Source organism: Mesoplodon densirostris, chromosome 19 (genome assembly GCF_025265405.1).
Source record: "Mesoplodon densirostris isolate mMesDen1 chromosome 19, mMesDen1 primary haplotype, whole genome shotgun sequence".
NCBI classification, from domain to species: domain Eukaryota; kingdom Metazoa; phylum Chordata; class Mammalia; order Artiodactyla; family Ziphiidae; genus Mesoplodon; species Mesoplodon densirostris.
Genome location: NC_082679.1, coordinates 27,535,401 through 27,552,767, shown reverse-complemented (window position 1 = coordinate 27,552,767; position 17,367 = coordinate 27,535,401). Strand labels below are relative to the sequence as shown.

At 47.7% G+C, this 17,367-nt stretch overlaps 1 pseudogene; it reads right to left on the bottom strand.

Annotated features, from left to right (window-relative positions):
* The window catches only part of LOC132479618 (zinc finger protein 541-like), a 38,644-nt pseudogene extending 21,740 nt beyond the window's left edge, over positions 1-16,904 (bottom strand).
* Positions 16,905-17,367: the final 463 nt, after the last annotated feature.

Below are 17,367 nucleotides of genomic sequence, written 5' to 3'. Positions count from 1 at the left end.
AGATGGAGAGATGTACCATGTTCTTGGATTGGAAGAATCAACATTGTGAAAATGACTCTACTACCCAAAGCAATCTACAGATTCAATGCAATCCCTATCAAACTACCACTGGCATTTTTCACAGAACTAGAACAAAAAATTTCACAATTTGTATGGAAACACAAAAGAGCCCGAATAGCCAAAGCAATCTTGAGAACGAAAAATGGAGCTGGAGGAATCAGGCTCCCTGACTTCAGACTATACTACAAAGCTACAGTAATCAAGAAGACAGTATGGTACTGGCACAAAAACAGAAGGATAGATCAATGGAACAGGATAGAAAGCCCAGAGATAAACCCACGGACATATGGTCACCTTATCTTTGATAAAGGAGCCAGGAATGTACAGTGGAGAAAGGACAGTCTCCTCAATAAGTGGTGCTGGGAAAACTGGACAGGGACATGTAAAAGTATGAGATTAGATCACTCCCTAACACCATACACAAAAATAAGCTCAAAATGGATTAAAGACCTAAATGTAAGGCCAGACACTATCAAACTCTTAGAGGAAAACACAGGCAGAACACTCTATGACATAAATCACAGCAAGATCCTTTTGGACCCACCTCCTAGAGAAATGGAAATAAAAACAAAGATAAACAAATGGGACCTAATGAAACTAATCCAGACATAACATAGGCAAAATCTGGAAAGCAAAAATAAAGATAAGATCTTGAAAGCAAAAAGGGAAAAACAATTTGTTACATACAAGGGCACTACAGTAAAATTAACAGCTAACTTCTTAACAGAAACGATGTCGGTTACAAGGCAATGGGATAATATATTCAAATTACTGAAAGTAAAAGAGTGTCAACCAAGTATCTTATATTCAGCAAATTATCTTGCAAAAATGAAGGTAAAATAAAGACATTCCCAGATAAATAAAAACTGAGAATACCTGTTGCTGGCAGACCTGTCTTACAAGAAATATTAAAGGTGAAATATTATTCAGCCCGCAAAATGGAACAAAGTACTGATACATAGTGCAACGTGGATGAAACCTAAAAACATCATGCTAACTAAAAGAAGGCATTCATAAAGGACCACATACTGTATGATTCCACTCATATGAAATATGCAGAATAGCCACATCGATAGAGACAAAGTAGATTAGTCATTACCCATGGCTGGGGATGGGGAGGATGGAAAGCAGGGACTGCTAATAAGTACAGGGCTTCTTTTGGGGATGATGAAAATTTCTGAAAACTGATGGTAGTGATGGTTGCACAGCTCTGTGAATATACTAAAAACCATTGAATTCTATACGTTAAAGGGATGAATTGTATGGTATGTGAATTATACATCCCTAATAAAAATAAATAGTAAAGAAAGTCCTTCAGATTGAAAGCAAATGACATCAGATGGTAACTTGAATCCAAACCAAAAAAAAAAAAAGCGAAGCGCTAGTAAATATGGGTAACTATAAAAATCACTATGATTACATATTTCTTTTCTTTTCTTAAGTGCCTTAAAAAATAACTGCATAAAACAATATGTATTGTGGGCCTCTAACATATAGAAATATAATATATGTGACAGTAACTGCACAAGGAGCACAGCTGCATTGGAGTAAAGGAATATCACCTCAGACAGTAACTCAAATCCACAAGAATAAATGAAGAGATCAGAAATGGTAAATAAGAAGGTTAATATAACAACCTCTATAAATCATGCTTGCTTTCCTTTATTCTCTCAGTGTTTTTACACGAAATAAAAGTATATAAAGCAAGAAACATGACCAGTAAGGTATTACTGGGTCTCTCACATATAATAGCAAAAGAGTTAGAAGGAAGAGAGCTAGATAGGAGCAGTGTTTCTATACTTCATTGTTAGTGAGTTATTACACATCCTAACAGATTCTGATAAGACATATATTTTAAGTCCTAGAGCAACCACTAAGAAATGACTAAGAAAAAGTGAAAAATTAACAGAATTAAAATGTTACACTAGAAAATACTCTCTTAATACAAAAGAAAGCAGGAAAGGAGGAACAGAGGGAGAAAAAGACATGTAACATATAGAAAATAGAAAGCAAAATGGCAGATGTAAATCCAACCATATCAATATAACAGTAAACAAGAATGGATTAAACAAACCAAGCCAAAAGGCAGAGTTTATAAGACTGGATAAAAAAACACATGATCCAACTAATGGTGTCTAGAGGTAACATGCTTTATTTTCAAAGACACAAATAGGCTGAAAGTAAAAGAAGAGAAAAATATATACCAAGAAAACAACAACCAAAAAAGAGAATGGAATGACTATACTAATGTCAGGCACATTAGACTTTAAAACAAAACAATATTACCAGAGATAATGATAAAATTATTGTAATAATGACAAATGATGTCACAATCACATCCTAATGATAAAAGGTCAAGCCGTGAGGAAGATGTGACAATTACAAACATATACACACCTACAAACAGACCCCAAAATACACCAAGCAACAAACGACAGAACTGAAGGATGAAATAAACCATTAAAAAATAATAGTTGGAGATTTCAATACTTTCAACAGTGGATAGGGCAGCTAGGCAGAAGATCAACAAGGAAATCGAAACTAACTAGACAAAACAGACAAAATACAGCATTCCACCAAACATCAGTAGAATACATTCTTCTCAAATTCACATGGAACATTCTTCAAGACAGACCGGATTCTAGCCCATATAACATGCCTCAATAAATTTTAAATTTTAAAATAAATTTAAGGGAATTCCCTGGCGGTCCAGTCATTAGGACTCCACGCTTCCGCTGCAGGGGGGATGGGTTCGATCCCTGGTGGGGGAACTAAGATCCTGCAAACCACACAGCACAGCCAAACAAATAAAAAAAAATTAAATAAATTAAATTGAAAAAGAAACAAAGTATGTTCTCTGACCACAAGAGAAGTAGATTAAAAATCAATAAAAGGCAGCAATTTGGAAAATTCACAAATATGTGAAAATTAAGCAACACACTCTTTAATAGTCAGTGTATTAAACAAGAAGTGGAATAATAAATTAGAATATATATTAGCTGAATGAATATAAAAACACAACATACTAAAACTTACAAAATGTAGCTAAAGCAATGTTCAGAAGGAAATCTATAGCTGTAAAATGCCTGTAGTAAAAAAGAAGAAAAATCTCAAATCATTTATGTTCAACTGATTTTCCACAAAGGTAGCAAGACAGGGCTTCCCTGGTGGCGCAGTGGTTGAGAGTCTGCCTGGCGATGCAGGGGAAATGGGTTCGTGCCCCGTTTTGGGAAGATCCCACATGCCGCGGAGCAGCTGGGTCCGTGAGCCATGGCCACGGAGCCTGCGCGTCCGGAGCCTGTGCCCCGCAACGGGAGTGCCACAACAGTGAGAGGCCCGTGTACCGCAAAAGAAAACAAAACAAAACAAAGTACCAAGACTATTCAATGAGAAAAGAACAGTATTTTCAAGTGCTGGAACAACTGATACACACATGCAAAAGAATAAATTTGGATTCCTACCTCATACAGTATATAAAAGTTAACTAAAGATTGATCGCAGGCCTAAGAATAAGATGGACTTCATCAAAATTAAAAACTTGTGTACTGCAAACCATATCATAAATAAAATGAAAGGACAACCCACAAAATTGGAGAGAATTTGCAAATCATATATCTGATAAGGGGCTTGCATCCAGACTATATAAGGAACTGAGACAACTCAATAATAAAAAGATAAGAATTCAATTTAAAAAATGGGCAAAGGATCTGAACAGACATTTCTCCCGAGAAGATATACAAATGGATAATAAGCACATGGAAAGATGCTCAACATCGTTAGCCATCAGGGAAATGTAAATCATAACCACAATGAGGGGGCTTCCCTGGTGGCGCAGTGGTTGAGAGTCCGCCTGCCGATGCAGGGGACGCAGGTTCGTGCCCCGGTCCGGGAGGATCCCGCTTGCTGCGGAGCGGCTGGGCCCGAGAGCCATGGTCGCTGAGCCTGCGCATCCGGAGCCTGTGCTCCACAACGGGCGAGGCCACAAACACTGCGAGGCCCACGTACCACAAAACAAACAAACAAATAAACAAACACCCCACAATGAGCTACCACTTTACACCCACTAGGATGGTTATAATGAAAAAGACAGATAAGAAGTGTTTAGCAAGGATGTGGAGAAACTGGAACTTTCATACAATGCTGGTGGAAATTTAAAATGACCCGGCCTTTTGGAAAACAGTCCGGCAGTTCCTTAAACGGTTAGACATAGTTACCCTTTGACCCAGCAATTCCACTCTGGGCTGTATACCCAAGAGAAATGAGGACTTCTGTCCAAAAACAACTTATACATAAATGTTCTTAACAGCACTATTTGCAATAGCCAAAGGACGAAAACAACCCAAATGCCCCTCAACTGATGAATGGATAAATAAAATGTTGTCTCTCCAGAGAATGGAATATCATTCATCCATAAAAAGAAATGAAGCACTGATGCATAGTACAACATGGATGAACCTTGACAACATTATTCTAAGTGAACAAACTAGACACAGAATGTCAAATATTGTATGGTCCCAATTATATGAAATGTCCAGAACAGGGAGACCCATAGAAAAAGTAGGTTGGTAGACTGGTGGTTGCCCAGGGCAGAGGAGCTGGGGGCTACAGGGCCTGTGTGTCACCGCTCGTAGATATAATCTTCTGGGGTGATGAAAATGCTCTAGAATTAGATTGTGGGATGGGTGTACAATCCAAAGCATACACTAAAAAATCACTGTACACTTTAAATGGGTGATTCATATGGCATGTGAATTGTATCTCAATAAAGCTGTTGAAACAATTACTCGAAAGGGCAGGCAGAAGGGTGGTTAGGCTAAATGGTGTCTATTTTCTTTCTGGCTACAAAATTATAAGCACCTAGAAGGCTGCTGGTCTCAGATGGTCCAGGGATAGTTCTGAACAGCAACAGGACCCCCAGACCAGACCCAAGCGTAGGCCAGAGGGAATGGCTGGACCAAATTCTACAGGGGGCGGGGGTCTGGCCCCCTGCAGGCCTATCATGGGGTGATCAAGCTCACTCACCAAGCATGGCGCTGATGAGCCTGTCGGGACGGGCCCGGGCAGATGTGGAACACAGAGTGTTGAAATACAGCCCAGAGCCCTCCTGGATGGGGCTGAGCATCGGGGGAGGCGTGTAGGCAGGGCACTGGGACAGTCCCTTCAGGAGGTGGTCCATCAGGAACACGGGCGAGCGCAGGCAGCTCTGGCGGCATCCTCCCGGGCCCGGCTCCCCAGACATGGAGGGCGGAGGAGGGATGAGCAGTGCCTTGGGCCATGGGAGCTTCTTCCGCTTCCTGTGTTGGCTGCTCTCCTTGCTGTCTCTCTCTTCCCCGTCCTTCTCCTGTCCCTGGAGAAGAAGAGACTTCAGAACCACGGGGGTCACCTGAGGCCACCGGCCCCAAAGCTCAGACCTCAAGATGGCCTGAGAGTGGGAAAGGGTACTGACCAGCCAAATGCACACCCAGCATGGCCATGCCCAGAGTCCTCAGCGCAGGAAGCCGGGCAGGGCCACCACGCCTGAGCCAGACTCCAGACCCTAAGCCGGGCGACATTTGACGCTGGGGCCTTCTCAGGCACCCACCCCCACCCCAAGGAGAGGCCCTCACTCAGACCATTTTGGAAACTCATATCCGTTGCTAAAGTGACTGGCACTTAAAGTGTGGGGGCCAGACGGATGCAACAGCATGACAAAAGGAAAACCTGTTGCCCTCAAAATGACAGCAGCTCCTGGGAGACAAACAGTGGGCTCCATGCACCCCGTACCCGAGTCCAGCATGGACTTCTCCAGGTGGGGTCTTCCAGCACAGGCTGAAGAGACGACGGCTTGAGCTTGCTACACTCTCTCTTACCTCCATGCAATCTCCCCTCCTCTCTGCCCATCTTACCCCTCCTCATCCTCCGGCTCTCAGCTGCAACGCCCCCTTCCTCAGGCAGGGTCTCTGGTGCCCTTGGGGCTCCCACAGCTCACTCACCCAGCCCGGCCCATTCTGGGTCGTCAGTGTCCGGGGATGGGTCTATCTACTCCGCTGGGCTGGGAGCCCCAGGAGACGGGGGCAGGCCTGTTGTGGTCGCTGCAGTGTCCCCAGCCCTGCCCAGCACAGGGCCAGACACAAAGGAAGTTCACTGGAGGTTGAATGGATGAATGAACACGCAAATCAAGCTCTTCTGGAGTCAGGATTTGGGGGCTTTTCTCCCAGCTCCCACTGGCAGCTGGAAAGCAGCTGGAAGGAAGTGCACCCACCTTGCTCCCCAGGGGATGGTTCGCTGGAGCCACTGGCACCGAAACAGGGACCACCAAAGGGGCGGCGGTCATGTTGTCCAAGGACTTCCTGCCTCCCGGGGAACTCTGCCTGTGCCCTTCTGGCCTCAGCACCTGTCTTTGTGGCTTGCAAAACTCCATGCCACACACCTACACACAGAGAAGAGCCAGCCCTTTAAGAGACACAGTACGTAGGGAGCAAGGGGCCCCTCCAGAGCAGCACAGCCCTGACTCCCGGCCCCCAGCCAGGCTCCCTGCAGGAGGACGGCTCCATCCTGAGATGAATGGCAGCTTCGCGCCCCTTCACCTGCGGCTCCTGCTTCCCTCGAGGTGACGGCCACTGGTCGCTGTGAAAACACATGTGGCTGCTCAGCCCTCTCTCTGTATAAAACATCTGGCTGCAATTCTTGCAGACGTAAGTGCTCCTTGGCTCTGCCCAGTCTGTGGGACCACCACTGTGCTGGTTCCTGTGGGGAAGAAAGGGAGAATGGCACTCTGTCCCCAAACACTGATCCTCTGACAGACAGCTTTGGACGAACCCTAAAGAAATGGACATGATGCCCCCGATTCTCCGTGGCCTGGTGCTCACCCCTTCAGGAGTGAAGCATCCAGAGCTCGCTCACCCAGGGCCAGCACATCAAAGCCACCAGAGTTCTCCCGAGGGGCTTCTGAACTTACCAGCCACCCGCCATGTTCTCCTCCTTCATCGGGTGGGGGACCCGGTAGATATTTCCACCCTGAAGACGAAAATACATCTGAGCCAACATATCAGAAATGAGATGCAAGAGTGAAAACTCTAAGACTTGGAAGAAAACACAGGTATAATTCTTGGTGACCCTGGAGTAAGCAGTGGTTTCTTGGATGACTCCAAAACCAAACAAAAGACAGACGTATTGGACTTCATCAAAACTTACAACTTCTGTGCTTCAAAGGACATCATCAAGAAGTGAAAAGACAGAATAAGAGAAAAAAGTTGCAAATCATGTATCTCATAAGGGACTATGTATATTTCTGTATCAGTGATACATAATGAACTCTCACAGCTCAAAAATAAAATCACAACCCAATTTAAAAATGGGCAAAGGGTCTGAATAGACACTTACCCAAAGAGGATATACAAATGGCCATTAAAAGATGCTCAGGATTATTAGCCATCGGGGAAATGCAAATTAAACTATAATGAGATTATCATTTCCCACCTACTAAGGTGAACCAACTGGACAAGAACAAGTGTTGGTGAGGATGCAGAGAAACTGCAGGCCTCATACACTCTGGGTAGGGATATAAAACAGCACAGCTTTTTGGGAAAGTCTGGCACTTCCTCCAATAGAATTACCCTAGAGCCCAGCAATTCCCCTCCAAGGTATTTCCCAAGAGAAATGAAAACATATGTCTAAACAATAACCTGTACACAAATGTTCATAGCACCGTTATCACAATGGCCAAGAAGGGAAAACAACCCAAATATCTATCATCTGATGAATGGATAAATAAAATATGGTGTTTCCATACAATGCACAAGTTACCAGCAATAAAAAGGAGTGAAGTTCTGACCCGTGCTACAGCACAGAGGAACTCTGAGAACATCAGGTTAAGTGAAAGAAGCAAAAGACACAAAAGGCCACGCAGCGTTAGGATTCCAATCACATGAAGTGTCCAGAATAGGCAAATCCATGGAGACAGAAAGTAGATGCATGGTTGCCAGGGGCTGGGAGGGATGGAGAGATTGCGGGTGACAACCAACGGTGTGGGGTTTCTTTTTGCGGTGATGAAAGTGTATTGGCAAAGAGTGGCGATGCGAGCACGACCTCGTAAACAAACTAAAAACTACTGGATGGTGCACTTCAAGATGGCGAATTAGATGGCACGTGAATATTAAAGCTGTGGAAAAAAAAAGAGGAGGAGGTAGCTGTGGTGCGACAGGAAGGATGCTGGACCTCGGAACATCACGAAGAGACGTGGCCAAGCTCTCTGCGCCCAGGACCTCGTGGGCACGATGTGGGAGGACCCAAGCTGCTCCAAAAGGGCGGACCAGTGCCAGGCCTGCAGTAGGGGCCAAGTCGGACTTGTGGACCTGTGATTCACAACCAGAATAGACACAGCATTTCACGTACAAATATCAAGGGTAAAGGAGCTCTGCCTTTACATTCTCTGAAGAAGTGAAGGAGGCAAATCCAAAAGGAAGTGAAAGGCAGAAAGAAAGCAAATAGAAAAAGCTTAGTGAAGAAACATGATGCAAAGTGTCTCTGACAACTCTAAAGCCCTGTTCTGTTGTGTGTGTGTGTGTTGCAGGGTGGAGGGTGATGGGAGGAACCATCCCTTCTCTGGAACTTCATTCCCCCCTCTGTAAACAAACTGCATCTGAGGATTTGCTGAGGTTAAATACAGTGCCTGGACAAGTCAGAAACACGGACACAGGTAAGGACGAGACTCTGCCCCCCGCATGGTCAGGTCCCGTGAGAGGGCCCTGGTACCTGGATCCTGTTGAGTATCATCAGCTTGGACTAGGAGTCCCAGGGGGGATCCGCTGGAGGCCCGGCCAACGACGAGAAGGAGGCCATGGCTACCTGGCTTGGAGAAGCTGCACAGCAAATATCCACTTTCACTTTCTCCTTCCGGAAGTGCTGGGCCCCGGAGTTGCCAGAGAAGAGCCTGTAGCCTCCGCCCCAGGAGCAGGCCGGGCCCTCTCCACCTTTTGTGACCCCAGAAGCCGTGCCATTCTCAGCCTGGGCCTGCTTCCCTGGGAGGAGGGCTCTGGATGGCTCCTCCCCTCCTAACTGGGTCTGATGCAGGCCCCGAGGGAGATGTCCCTAGGTCCAAGGTCCCTTTCGAGGATCGCAACTGCTTGGCCAGAGAGGAGATGTCTGGGTTTCCAGGAGGGTCCAGGGACGCTGCCGTGGGGGCAGGTGGAGCAGCAGCCACTTTTGGTCTTCCCTTTGGGTCCTGGCTCACGCTGCTGGGGGAGGGCTCTGTGGGTAAAGCGGGTGTGGATTTTCTCCTGCGGGCTAGGGACCCCTCTGGATCAGGGTTCACGGGGCCAGCATGGAGAGAGTCAACAGTGGGTGCCACAGGTGGGGGTTGCTGTGGCCACGGCCCCTGCAGTGACTTCAGGGCAACTTGCTTGCCGTCGGGTGTGGGAAGCTGGGAGGAGGCGGCGGCCACCTGGGTGTGGGAGAAGATCCGCTGGGACTTGGTGATCATCTGGAACACCTGCATCTGCTCGTGGCTCACCAGAGACTCCTGAGCCTTCAGGACCAGCTGCTGGAAGAGCGGTGTGGCATCCGACGGGAGGCCGCTGGACTTCTGGCCGTCCTGGGGGCCAGGCTCACCAGGGTTCTGCCACGAGGAGGAGTCGCAGTCGAACGTGCTCTTCGCTGCTGAGCCCGGGGCCCGGCTCGGAGCCCTCCCGGGACGGCACTGCAGAGGGCTTGTGGACGACAAACATACTGTTTCCTTTGCTCTTAGGGCAGCCCGACAGGTTTCAGAGCCACTGGAAACTGTGGCTTGATGGCTGGGAACTGGCGGGGACAGTCTGGCCATGGAACAGAGGCAGGCAGGCGGGCAGGGAGCGCCCTCGGGCCAGCCCTCCAGGGATGATGGGGGCTGGAGCAGCGGCAGCTCCGGCTCGGCTGGGTCGGGGCCGCTGTTCTCCGCTGCCCGTGAGTGGATGGCTGTGAACACATCCGTGCCCGGCTCCTTCCGTGGGGGCCGGGGATCCTCGGGAACACCTCAGTGCCCAGGGCTCCTGGGGCCGCCGGGGTGCTGGCTGGGCCGCAGGAGGAGGACCCTGACGAGGGCAGGGAGGAACAGGCCGTGATCCTCCCTTCGCCGCTGTCTGAAGGCCCTCCCAGGGCTGGCCCGGGAGAAGGGATCTTCTGGCAGATGCTGCTGCTCACGATACAGCGCAGGAGGTCTCGGTTGGACAAGAGGGAGATGGGGGATGGGGCTTCCGGGGGCACCAGGGACCACAGGCTCGCGGGTGCGGGCTGGCAGGCCACCTCGTGCACACGGGGTGAGTTCCCGCAGGGCTCCTCCTCCGGAGGGACCTCCTTGAGGATGCACAGGCCATGCTGGACCTCGTAGTGCTGGCGCACGGAGCGGTAGTCGCTGTAGCTCTTGCTGCAGCCCTGCTCAATGCACACAAAGGGCTTGGACTTCTGGTGGGTGAGCGTGTGCCCAGTCCTGGAATCACATGAGGAGAAAGTTAGTGGGTGTCTCGGCGTGGGTCACTAACTGCAGGAACCCAGGCGTGTCCCCAGGGGGCAGCAGCATCGCAACTCAGAAACTGTGCTCAGACCCTATGAGGAAAGACCCCTGCTATGGCCAAAGCCCTCTGGAAGGGGGAGCTCTTGCCCTCACCCCTAAGCAAACCCCTAATCTGAGATTAAAAACATCAGTGGGAGTCAAGTCAGAGTTCCCCAAAGTGGGTTCCTAAGGAACACCAGGCTCCAGAGTTGCTCCCTGAGGACTTGGGCTCAGCTGGCAAATAAGTTTGGGAAAAACACTCTTTACTTCTTGGAGGTTCCTAGGAGCAAACTGAAAAGCCACAGAGCAGGTAACGAGAGATCTGTTGAACTTTCCATGTCTCTCAAACTTATTTGCCCACAAAACCATGTTTTTAAAATAGACCCTTTTAGCATCCCCGAGAAGCAGAGAACCAGAGTTCTGAGAACAAACTTAAGGAAACGCTAACTTGGGGATGATCCTTCCTTGAACAAAGGAGTCTTTGCCTTCCCACAGGAGTCCTCTAGACAGCTACCTGGGAGCCCCACAGCAACAACAACAAAAAGCCAAATGCGCCTATAATGTCTGCAAATATAAAAGAATGCAAGTATGTAGTATATTTACATCATACGTATACCTGCATTAATATATTATAAATATAAACAAATGGGTAAATCACCCTCTGGGTTCCCAACAATCCTACTCCGGATGGTTCTAATCAATTGGACCCAGTAAATAATGAAACCCTTTCCCAAACGTGGACCCTTGGCCTCCATCTGAGGGAAGCAGCAGAGAGGGCATCCGGAGACCCACTTTCTAGCCCTAACTGTTACCAGCTTGTGACAGGAGTAAATCATTTCCCATCCTTAATGGCGAGAGGGGAGAGGATACAATGAAAGCGGGATCCATCGAAGCGTCAGTAAAGGCTGGGTGAGCTGTAAACATGCAAGGGATCGTCCTCTCCCACTTACGAGTCTCTCAGTTTGAAAGTCTGTTTCTCCTCCCTCGGCAGCAAGAAAAGCTTATCATTTCTAAGACATGAAGAACAAATGGAATTCTGCTCCTCTTACACTGACCTTGCTTTTTAAAGTCAAGTTTAAACAAAAACTGAGTTAATAAAAGGAGGAATTAAAAAAGGAAAATAAAAGAGTGAACACTCCATTGCCATGTTCTAGAAACAGGCATCTCAGAACCCCATACGCCCTGGTGTTATCCCAACGTATATTCCTCATGGAGTGCATATCTGTTCTGCTCAGACACCTACCAGGGACTCTGAAAATTTCTCTACAGAGTTAGCCAAACTCCCTCCATGACAAAATAGCCTCTGGAGTGTGTTTTTAAAGCACAAGGGTCCTGTCTGCAAATCGCAGTGGCACTCTCCTCACTGGAGTGAATCTGGAGGCTGGGGAGGGCGGGCTGTCCAGGGCAGTGTAGGCCCTGCCCCCCCAAACACTGGCCGTGGAAGGAGAACAGGTCGCACACACCTGGGACACCCGATGGTGCGGGGCGGTGCAGGTGGATGGGATGGGATGCAAAAGAACCAGGAGCACGCCCAGCCCCCAGCAGCCCCCTGAATAGACGTCCCGACCAGACTCCTACATACAGGTGGTCCTGACGCTTAAAGGCCTTGCTGAAGATTTTGCACACGTGTCTCCTCTCCTGGCTGTGCGTCAGGTAGTGCTTGCTGAGAGGACTGGCGCTGCTGAACACCTTCCCGCAGAGGCTGCAGTCCAGGAGTGGGTTCTGAGGGGACCTGTGCTGCCGCTTTCCTCTCCTGGTGCTCCCAGACGTGGCCCTGCCTCCTTCGTTAGCCTCTTTGGGCACCTTGAGCACGCCTAGCCCCAGGTCTAGACAGAGGGAGAAAGCACAGGTTATGACATCTGGGGACATCGGAGGCCGGGAGGAAGCATTCTACCACCCTCGGACCAACTTCAGCAGCTGAGTCCAACTCAGGGAGTTGGCCGAGAACCCCAACTTCAGCAGCCGCACTCGCAGAGAAGACCAGGCTTAGCACCAGGTGAGGGGGAGAAGGGACCCTGGTCAGGCCACCCCTCCAGGGCGGCACCCAATCTTCAAGCCACACTTGGGGGGTAAGGGAGGGGACAGCAACAGTCTGAGAGCTTCCAGGACAGAGTGACTCGACAGGCAGGACTTCATGACAGTAACATCAACAGCACGCTTGCAAGTGCAATCCAGAAATGCACAATGCAAAATCTTAGAAAAGTTTAAGTCCTTTCTCCCAGCCAATTCCACTCTGGTTTTTTAATTAAGGAAATTAAGGCCGATCTGTACAAATTAACGGAGATCTTGCAGTGAACTGCAAGCGAGTTAACTGCAGCATTGTTTTTCCTGGTGAAATGTGAGAAACCACCTAATAACTGACACGAGGGCAGGTGGGTGACTGCATTCTGGTCTCAATGGTCTATGGCGCAGGCATTTAAGATACAAATGTAGGAAAATATCCGATGACGTGAAAGGATGTTCATGCCATACCACTAAGTGCTGTGCCACTAACAAGAGGATTGCTGAAAAACGGAATGATCTAGTCTTTAAAAGGGACAAATAAATTTGAATACAAACAAACAGAATGGGATTGATTGGTAGGATCATGGATCAACTTCATTTTCCTTTTCCTGTCTATCTGAATTTTCCATGTTTATGTACTTCTTGGGTAAATGATAAAAGGTATTTCCACAAATCACCTCATCAGAGGAACAGGTGAAGAGGCTGGGAATGTCCATGTGGGAGAGGGAGATGTCTTCAAGTAGCTGAAGGGCCAGGATGTGGAGGAGGGAGCACACTGCTTCTGTCTTGCTACAAGGGGCAGAGCTAGATTTGATGAATAAAAGGTAAAGAGAGGGACTTCCCTGGTGGCACAGTGATTAAGAATCTGCCTGCCAATGCAAGGGACATGGGGTCGGGCCCTGGTCCAGGAAGATCCCACATGCTGCGGAGCAGCAAAGCCCGTGCACCACAACTACTGAGCCTGCGCTCTAGAGCCCACGAGCCACAACTACTGAAGCCCATGCGCCCAGAGCCCGTGCTCTGCAACAAGACAAGACACCTCAATGAGAAGCCCATGAACCGCAACGAAAAGTAGCCCCCGCTTGCTGCAACTAGGAAAAGCCCACGTGCAGCAACGAAGACCCAATGCAGCCAAAAATAAATAAATATATATATATTAAAAAGATGTGTAAAAAAAAGTATAGGGAAGCTGATTTTATATCACTAGAGATGTAAGGACAGTGGATACAAGACCTAAGAACTCTGCAGGCTTGCTGCTGTGTTCCCAGCTCCTGGGATTCCCATTCCTGTACTCGTAGGCACACAGTAACTGTTGGATGGATGAATCATGGAAGATTTTTCTACCCCTTAAGATGGATTAGACTGCCTCACGTGATAGCAAGTTTAAAAACTGCCCTTCATCTAGGATGCAGCAGAGGCTGGACCCAAGAATCCAACAGGTCAGGGCGTGCATACTGCACTAAAGGACCCCAAATGCTAATTCTCTGTGGCTGAGATGTAGCTTGAGAGACACAGCAGAAAGAACCTCGACTCTCATCCCAACTCTGTCTCTGGCCATTTGTCACTTAACCTGTCTGGTCTACACCTTCTTCATATGAAAAGCTGCTGTGTTGAGTGGTCGAATGATTCTAACAGTTTAAATGAGGGAAAATAGGACTCCCATGTGGGAAAGTCCTTGCCTTGATAACTTACTTTTTTTTTTTTTTTTTGCGGTACACGGGCCTCTCACTGTTGTGACCTGTCCCGCCACGGAGCACAGGCTCCGGACGTGCAGGCCCAGCGGCCATGGCCCACAGGCCCAGCCGCTCCACGGCATATGGGACCTTCCCGGCCCGGGGCACAAACCCGTATCCCCTGAATCGGCAGGCAGACTCTCAACCACTGCGCCACCAGGGAAGCGCCGATAACTTACTTTTAAAATGTTCATTAGAGGACGTCCCTGGTGGCACAGTGGATAAGACTCCGCGCTCCCAATGCAGGGGGCCCGGGTTCGATCCCTGGTCAGGGAACTAGATCCCATATGCATGTGGCAACTAAGAGCTTGCATACCACAACTAGGGAGCCCGCCTGCCACAACTAACACCTGGTGCAACCAAATAAATAAATAATAATAATATTTTTTTAAAAAGATGAGTATTTAAAATAAATAAATAAAAATCAAATCAAATCAAATGCTCATTAGGACCGCCCTGGTGGCACAGTGGTTAAGAATCCGCCTGCCAATGCAGAGGACACGGGTTCGAGCCCTGGTCCGGGAAGATCCCACATGCCGCGGAGCAACTAAGCCCGTGCGCCACAACTACTGAGCCTGCACTCTACAGCCCGCAAGCCACAACTACTGAGCCCACATGCCACAATTACTGAAGCCCGTGCACCTAGAGCCCATGCTCTGCAACGAGAAGCCACCGCGATGAAGAGCCCGTACACCGCAAAGAAGAGTAGCCCCTGCTCGCCACAAATAGAGAAAGCCCTCGTGCAGCAACGAAGACCCAACGCAGCCTAAATAAACAAACAGAAGTTTTTCTCTAAAAATAAATAAATAAATAAAATGCTTATTAAAGCAACTGTTAAACTAGAGAACAAAATGTGGTTTCAAAAAAATTGGCAGGGACACTGAAAAACAGGCACATTGAGTCACTGGCCCGGGAAGCCACTTGCTCTTCCCAGAAAGCATGTGCACAAGCTCTAAAACTGTGTGTGTTCTCCGACCAGCAAGCCTACAGGGAGGAATATGTGCGAAGAACTCATCCAAGAGAAAAGACAATGGAAAAGTTATTCACAGATCCACTGTAACAGTCTATCAGGCAAGAATATGGTCCCACAATACAATGGAATAACCATTACAATGACAACCGAATAGTCTACCTTCATATAAGAAAGCAAACTCACTAAGTTTTAGAAACTTCAAATGAATTAGACACTTAATACATCTCTGCAAAACCATGTGTACCCTAGTGGCCTCACCTACGTTTTTTAAAAATCCACGTGTGGGAGCCATGGTGGGGATTTTAATTGTTATTACTTTTCTTTATTTTCTAACTTTTCTATACAAATATATATCACTTTCTAATGAAAATATATAAGCATATCCATTTGTATGAATCTGAATTTAAGTTAGAGAAGTGTAAAGAGTTAAAATTTAACGTTCAGTGGATTTTTTTTAATAAGGTAACCAAAAAAAAAATCCTCAAGTTTAAAACAAATTAGGAAAAATTGAACTAGATTAATGCTTTGTAACATTCACTGGGGGGCACAGACCCATATGAAAATCTGGTGAAATATCACAGTTTCTCTGCCCAGCAAAACGCACACGTACTCACCCTAGCAGCGTTTTTAGGTAACTTCTGTGGTTCAGGTTGAGAACCTGAATTACTGTAACCAGGCCTGGCCCAGCACCTGCAATACCAAGGATGGCCTTGGTTTCTAGGATTTCACATTTAGCCATGGTTCCAACACGGGGACAAGGCTAACGGCTTGTCTACATTGTGTGGAGTGCGGGCCTCGGCAGTCTTTCATTCTAGCGAGTGTGCAGGACAGTTCTTGAGCTGCTGATCCCAATTAACATTGACATTTGTTCTGCAGGGCTGTTCCGGATGTGGCCTTCCATGCGTGTGGTGTGATTATAAATACGAAGGAGCTCTAAGCAACTTACCCAAGAACCCATGAAGTGGGTTAAAAACAAAAATCAAATTTATCCTATGGCGGAAGTCTGAAGGTAAACCAAAAGGTGATGTAACCAACGTCTCTGACTGTTCCACTAGTTCTCCCTTTGCTCCTCCGCTGCGGAAGAGAAAGACTTAGAACTGCATCAATGGACTGTGGGAAGGTATTCTAACAGTATTGGTAAAAATCACTACCATCTGTCCAGTGCTTCCCAGCCTGCAAAGTGCTTTTACTTTCATTTCTTCTTTTGCTTCTTACTGCTGGCACTCTGGGGGGAAAGCAGAGTGGGTATTATTGTAAGGCAGTCTGAGATTCCGGATCTGCATACTCCACCAGCGGCTTCATGGAGTCACTGTCCTTCCCTGAATACACGGACAGGGCATCCAAGTTGTCCTCCAGCATCTCGCTGGGCGCGTCAGGCACCAGGAGGCTGGGGTCCAGGTCCAAGTGGCTCAGGCCGTCGTACAGCAGGTCTCGTGAGCCAGGCCCCAGATCCCGGTTGAGGGTGTCGCTGCATTTGAGCGCCTGGCTCTCGGGAAACGAAGGGAGGTGCATCTCGGATGGAAGGGTGCCCTTGTCCCCCAGGCTGCACTGGTCCATGGCTCTCCACTACCAGGTCTCAGCCAACAGCTACTCTCTAGACAAGCAAGGCTGTGTAAGGAGTCAGGGAGGAGAGAGCTCTTGGTGGTTTTTATTTCCTGAGAATGAACGAGGAGGAATCACAATTATGAGATGGCAACACACATGGTGGATAGAGCGTGGACTTGGAATTCAAACAGACCTGTATGGGGGTTTGTTCTCGGCCACTTAACAGCCACATGACCTTGGGCAAGTCACTTAAGGTCCATGAGCCCTAGTTTCCTCATCTGTAAACTGAGCGTAAGAGTACCTCCATCGTAAGAGTGTTGTAAGGAAAAAGCAACCGAAATGTCCATCAACAGACGAATGGATAAAGAAGATGTGGTACATATATACGATGCAATATTGCTCAGCAATAAAAGAGAACAAACTAATGCCATTTGCAGCAACATGGATGGACCTAGAGATTGTCATACTGAGTGAAGTAAGTCAGACACAGAAAGACAAATATCATATGATATCACTTATATGTGGAATCTAAAAAAAGGGGGATACAA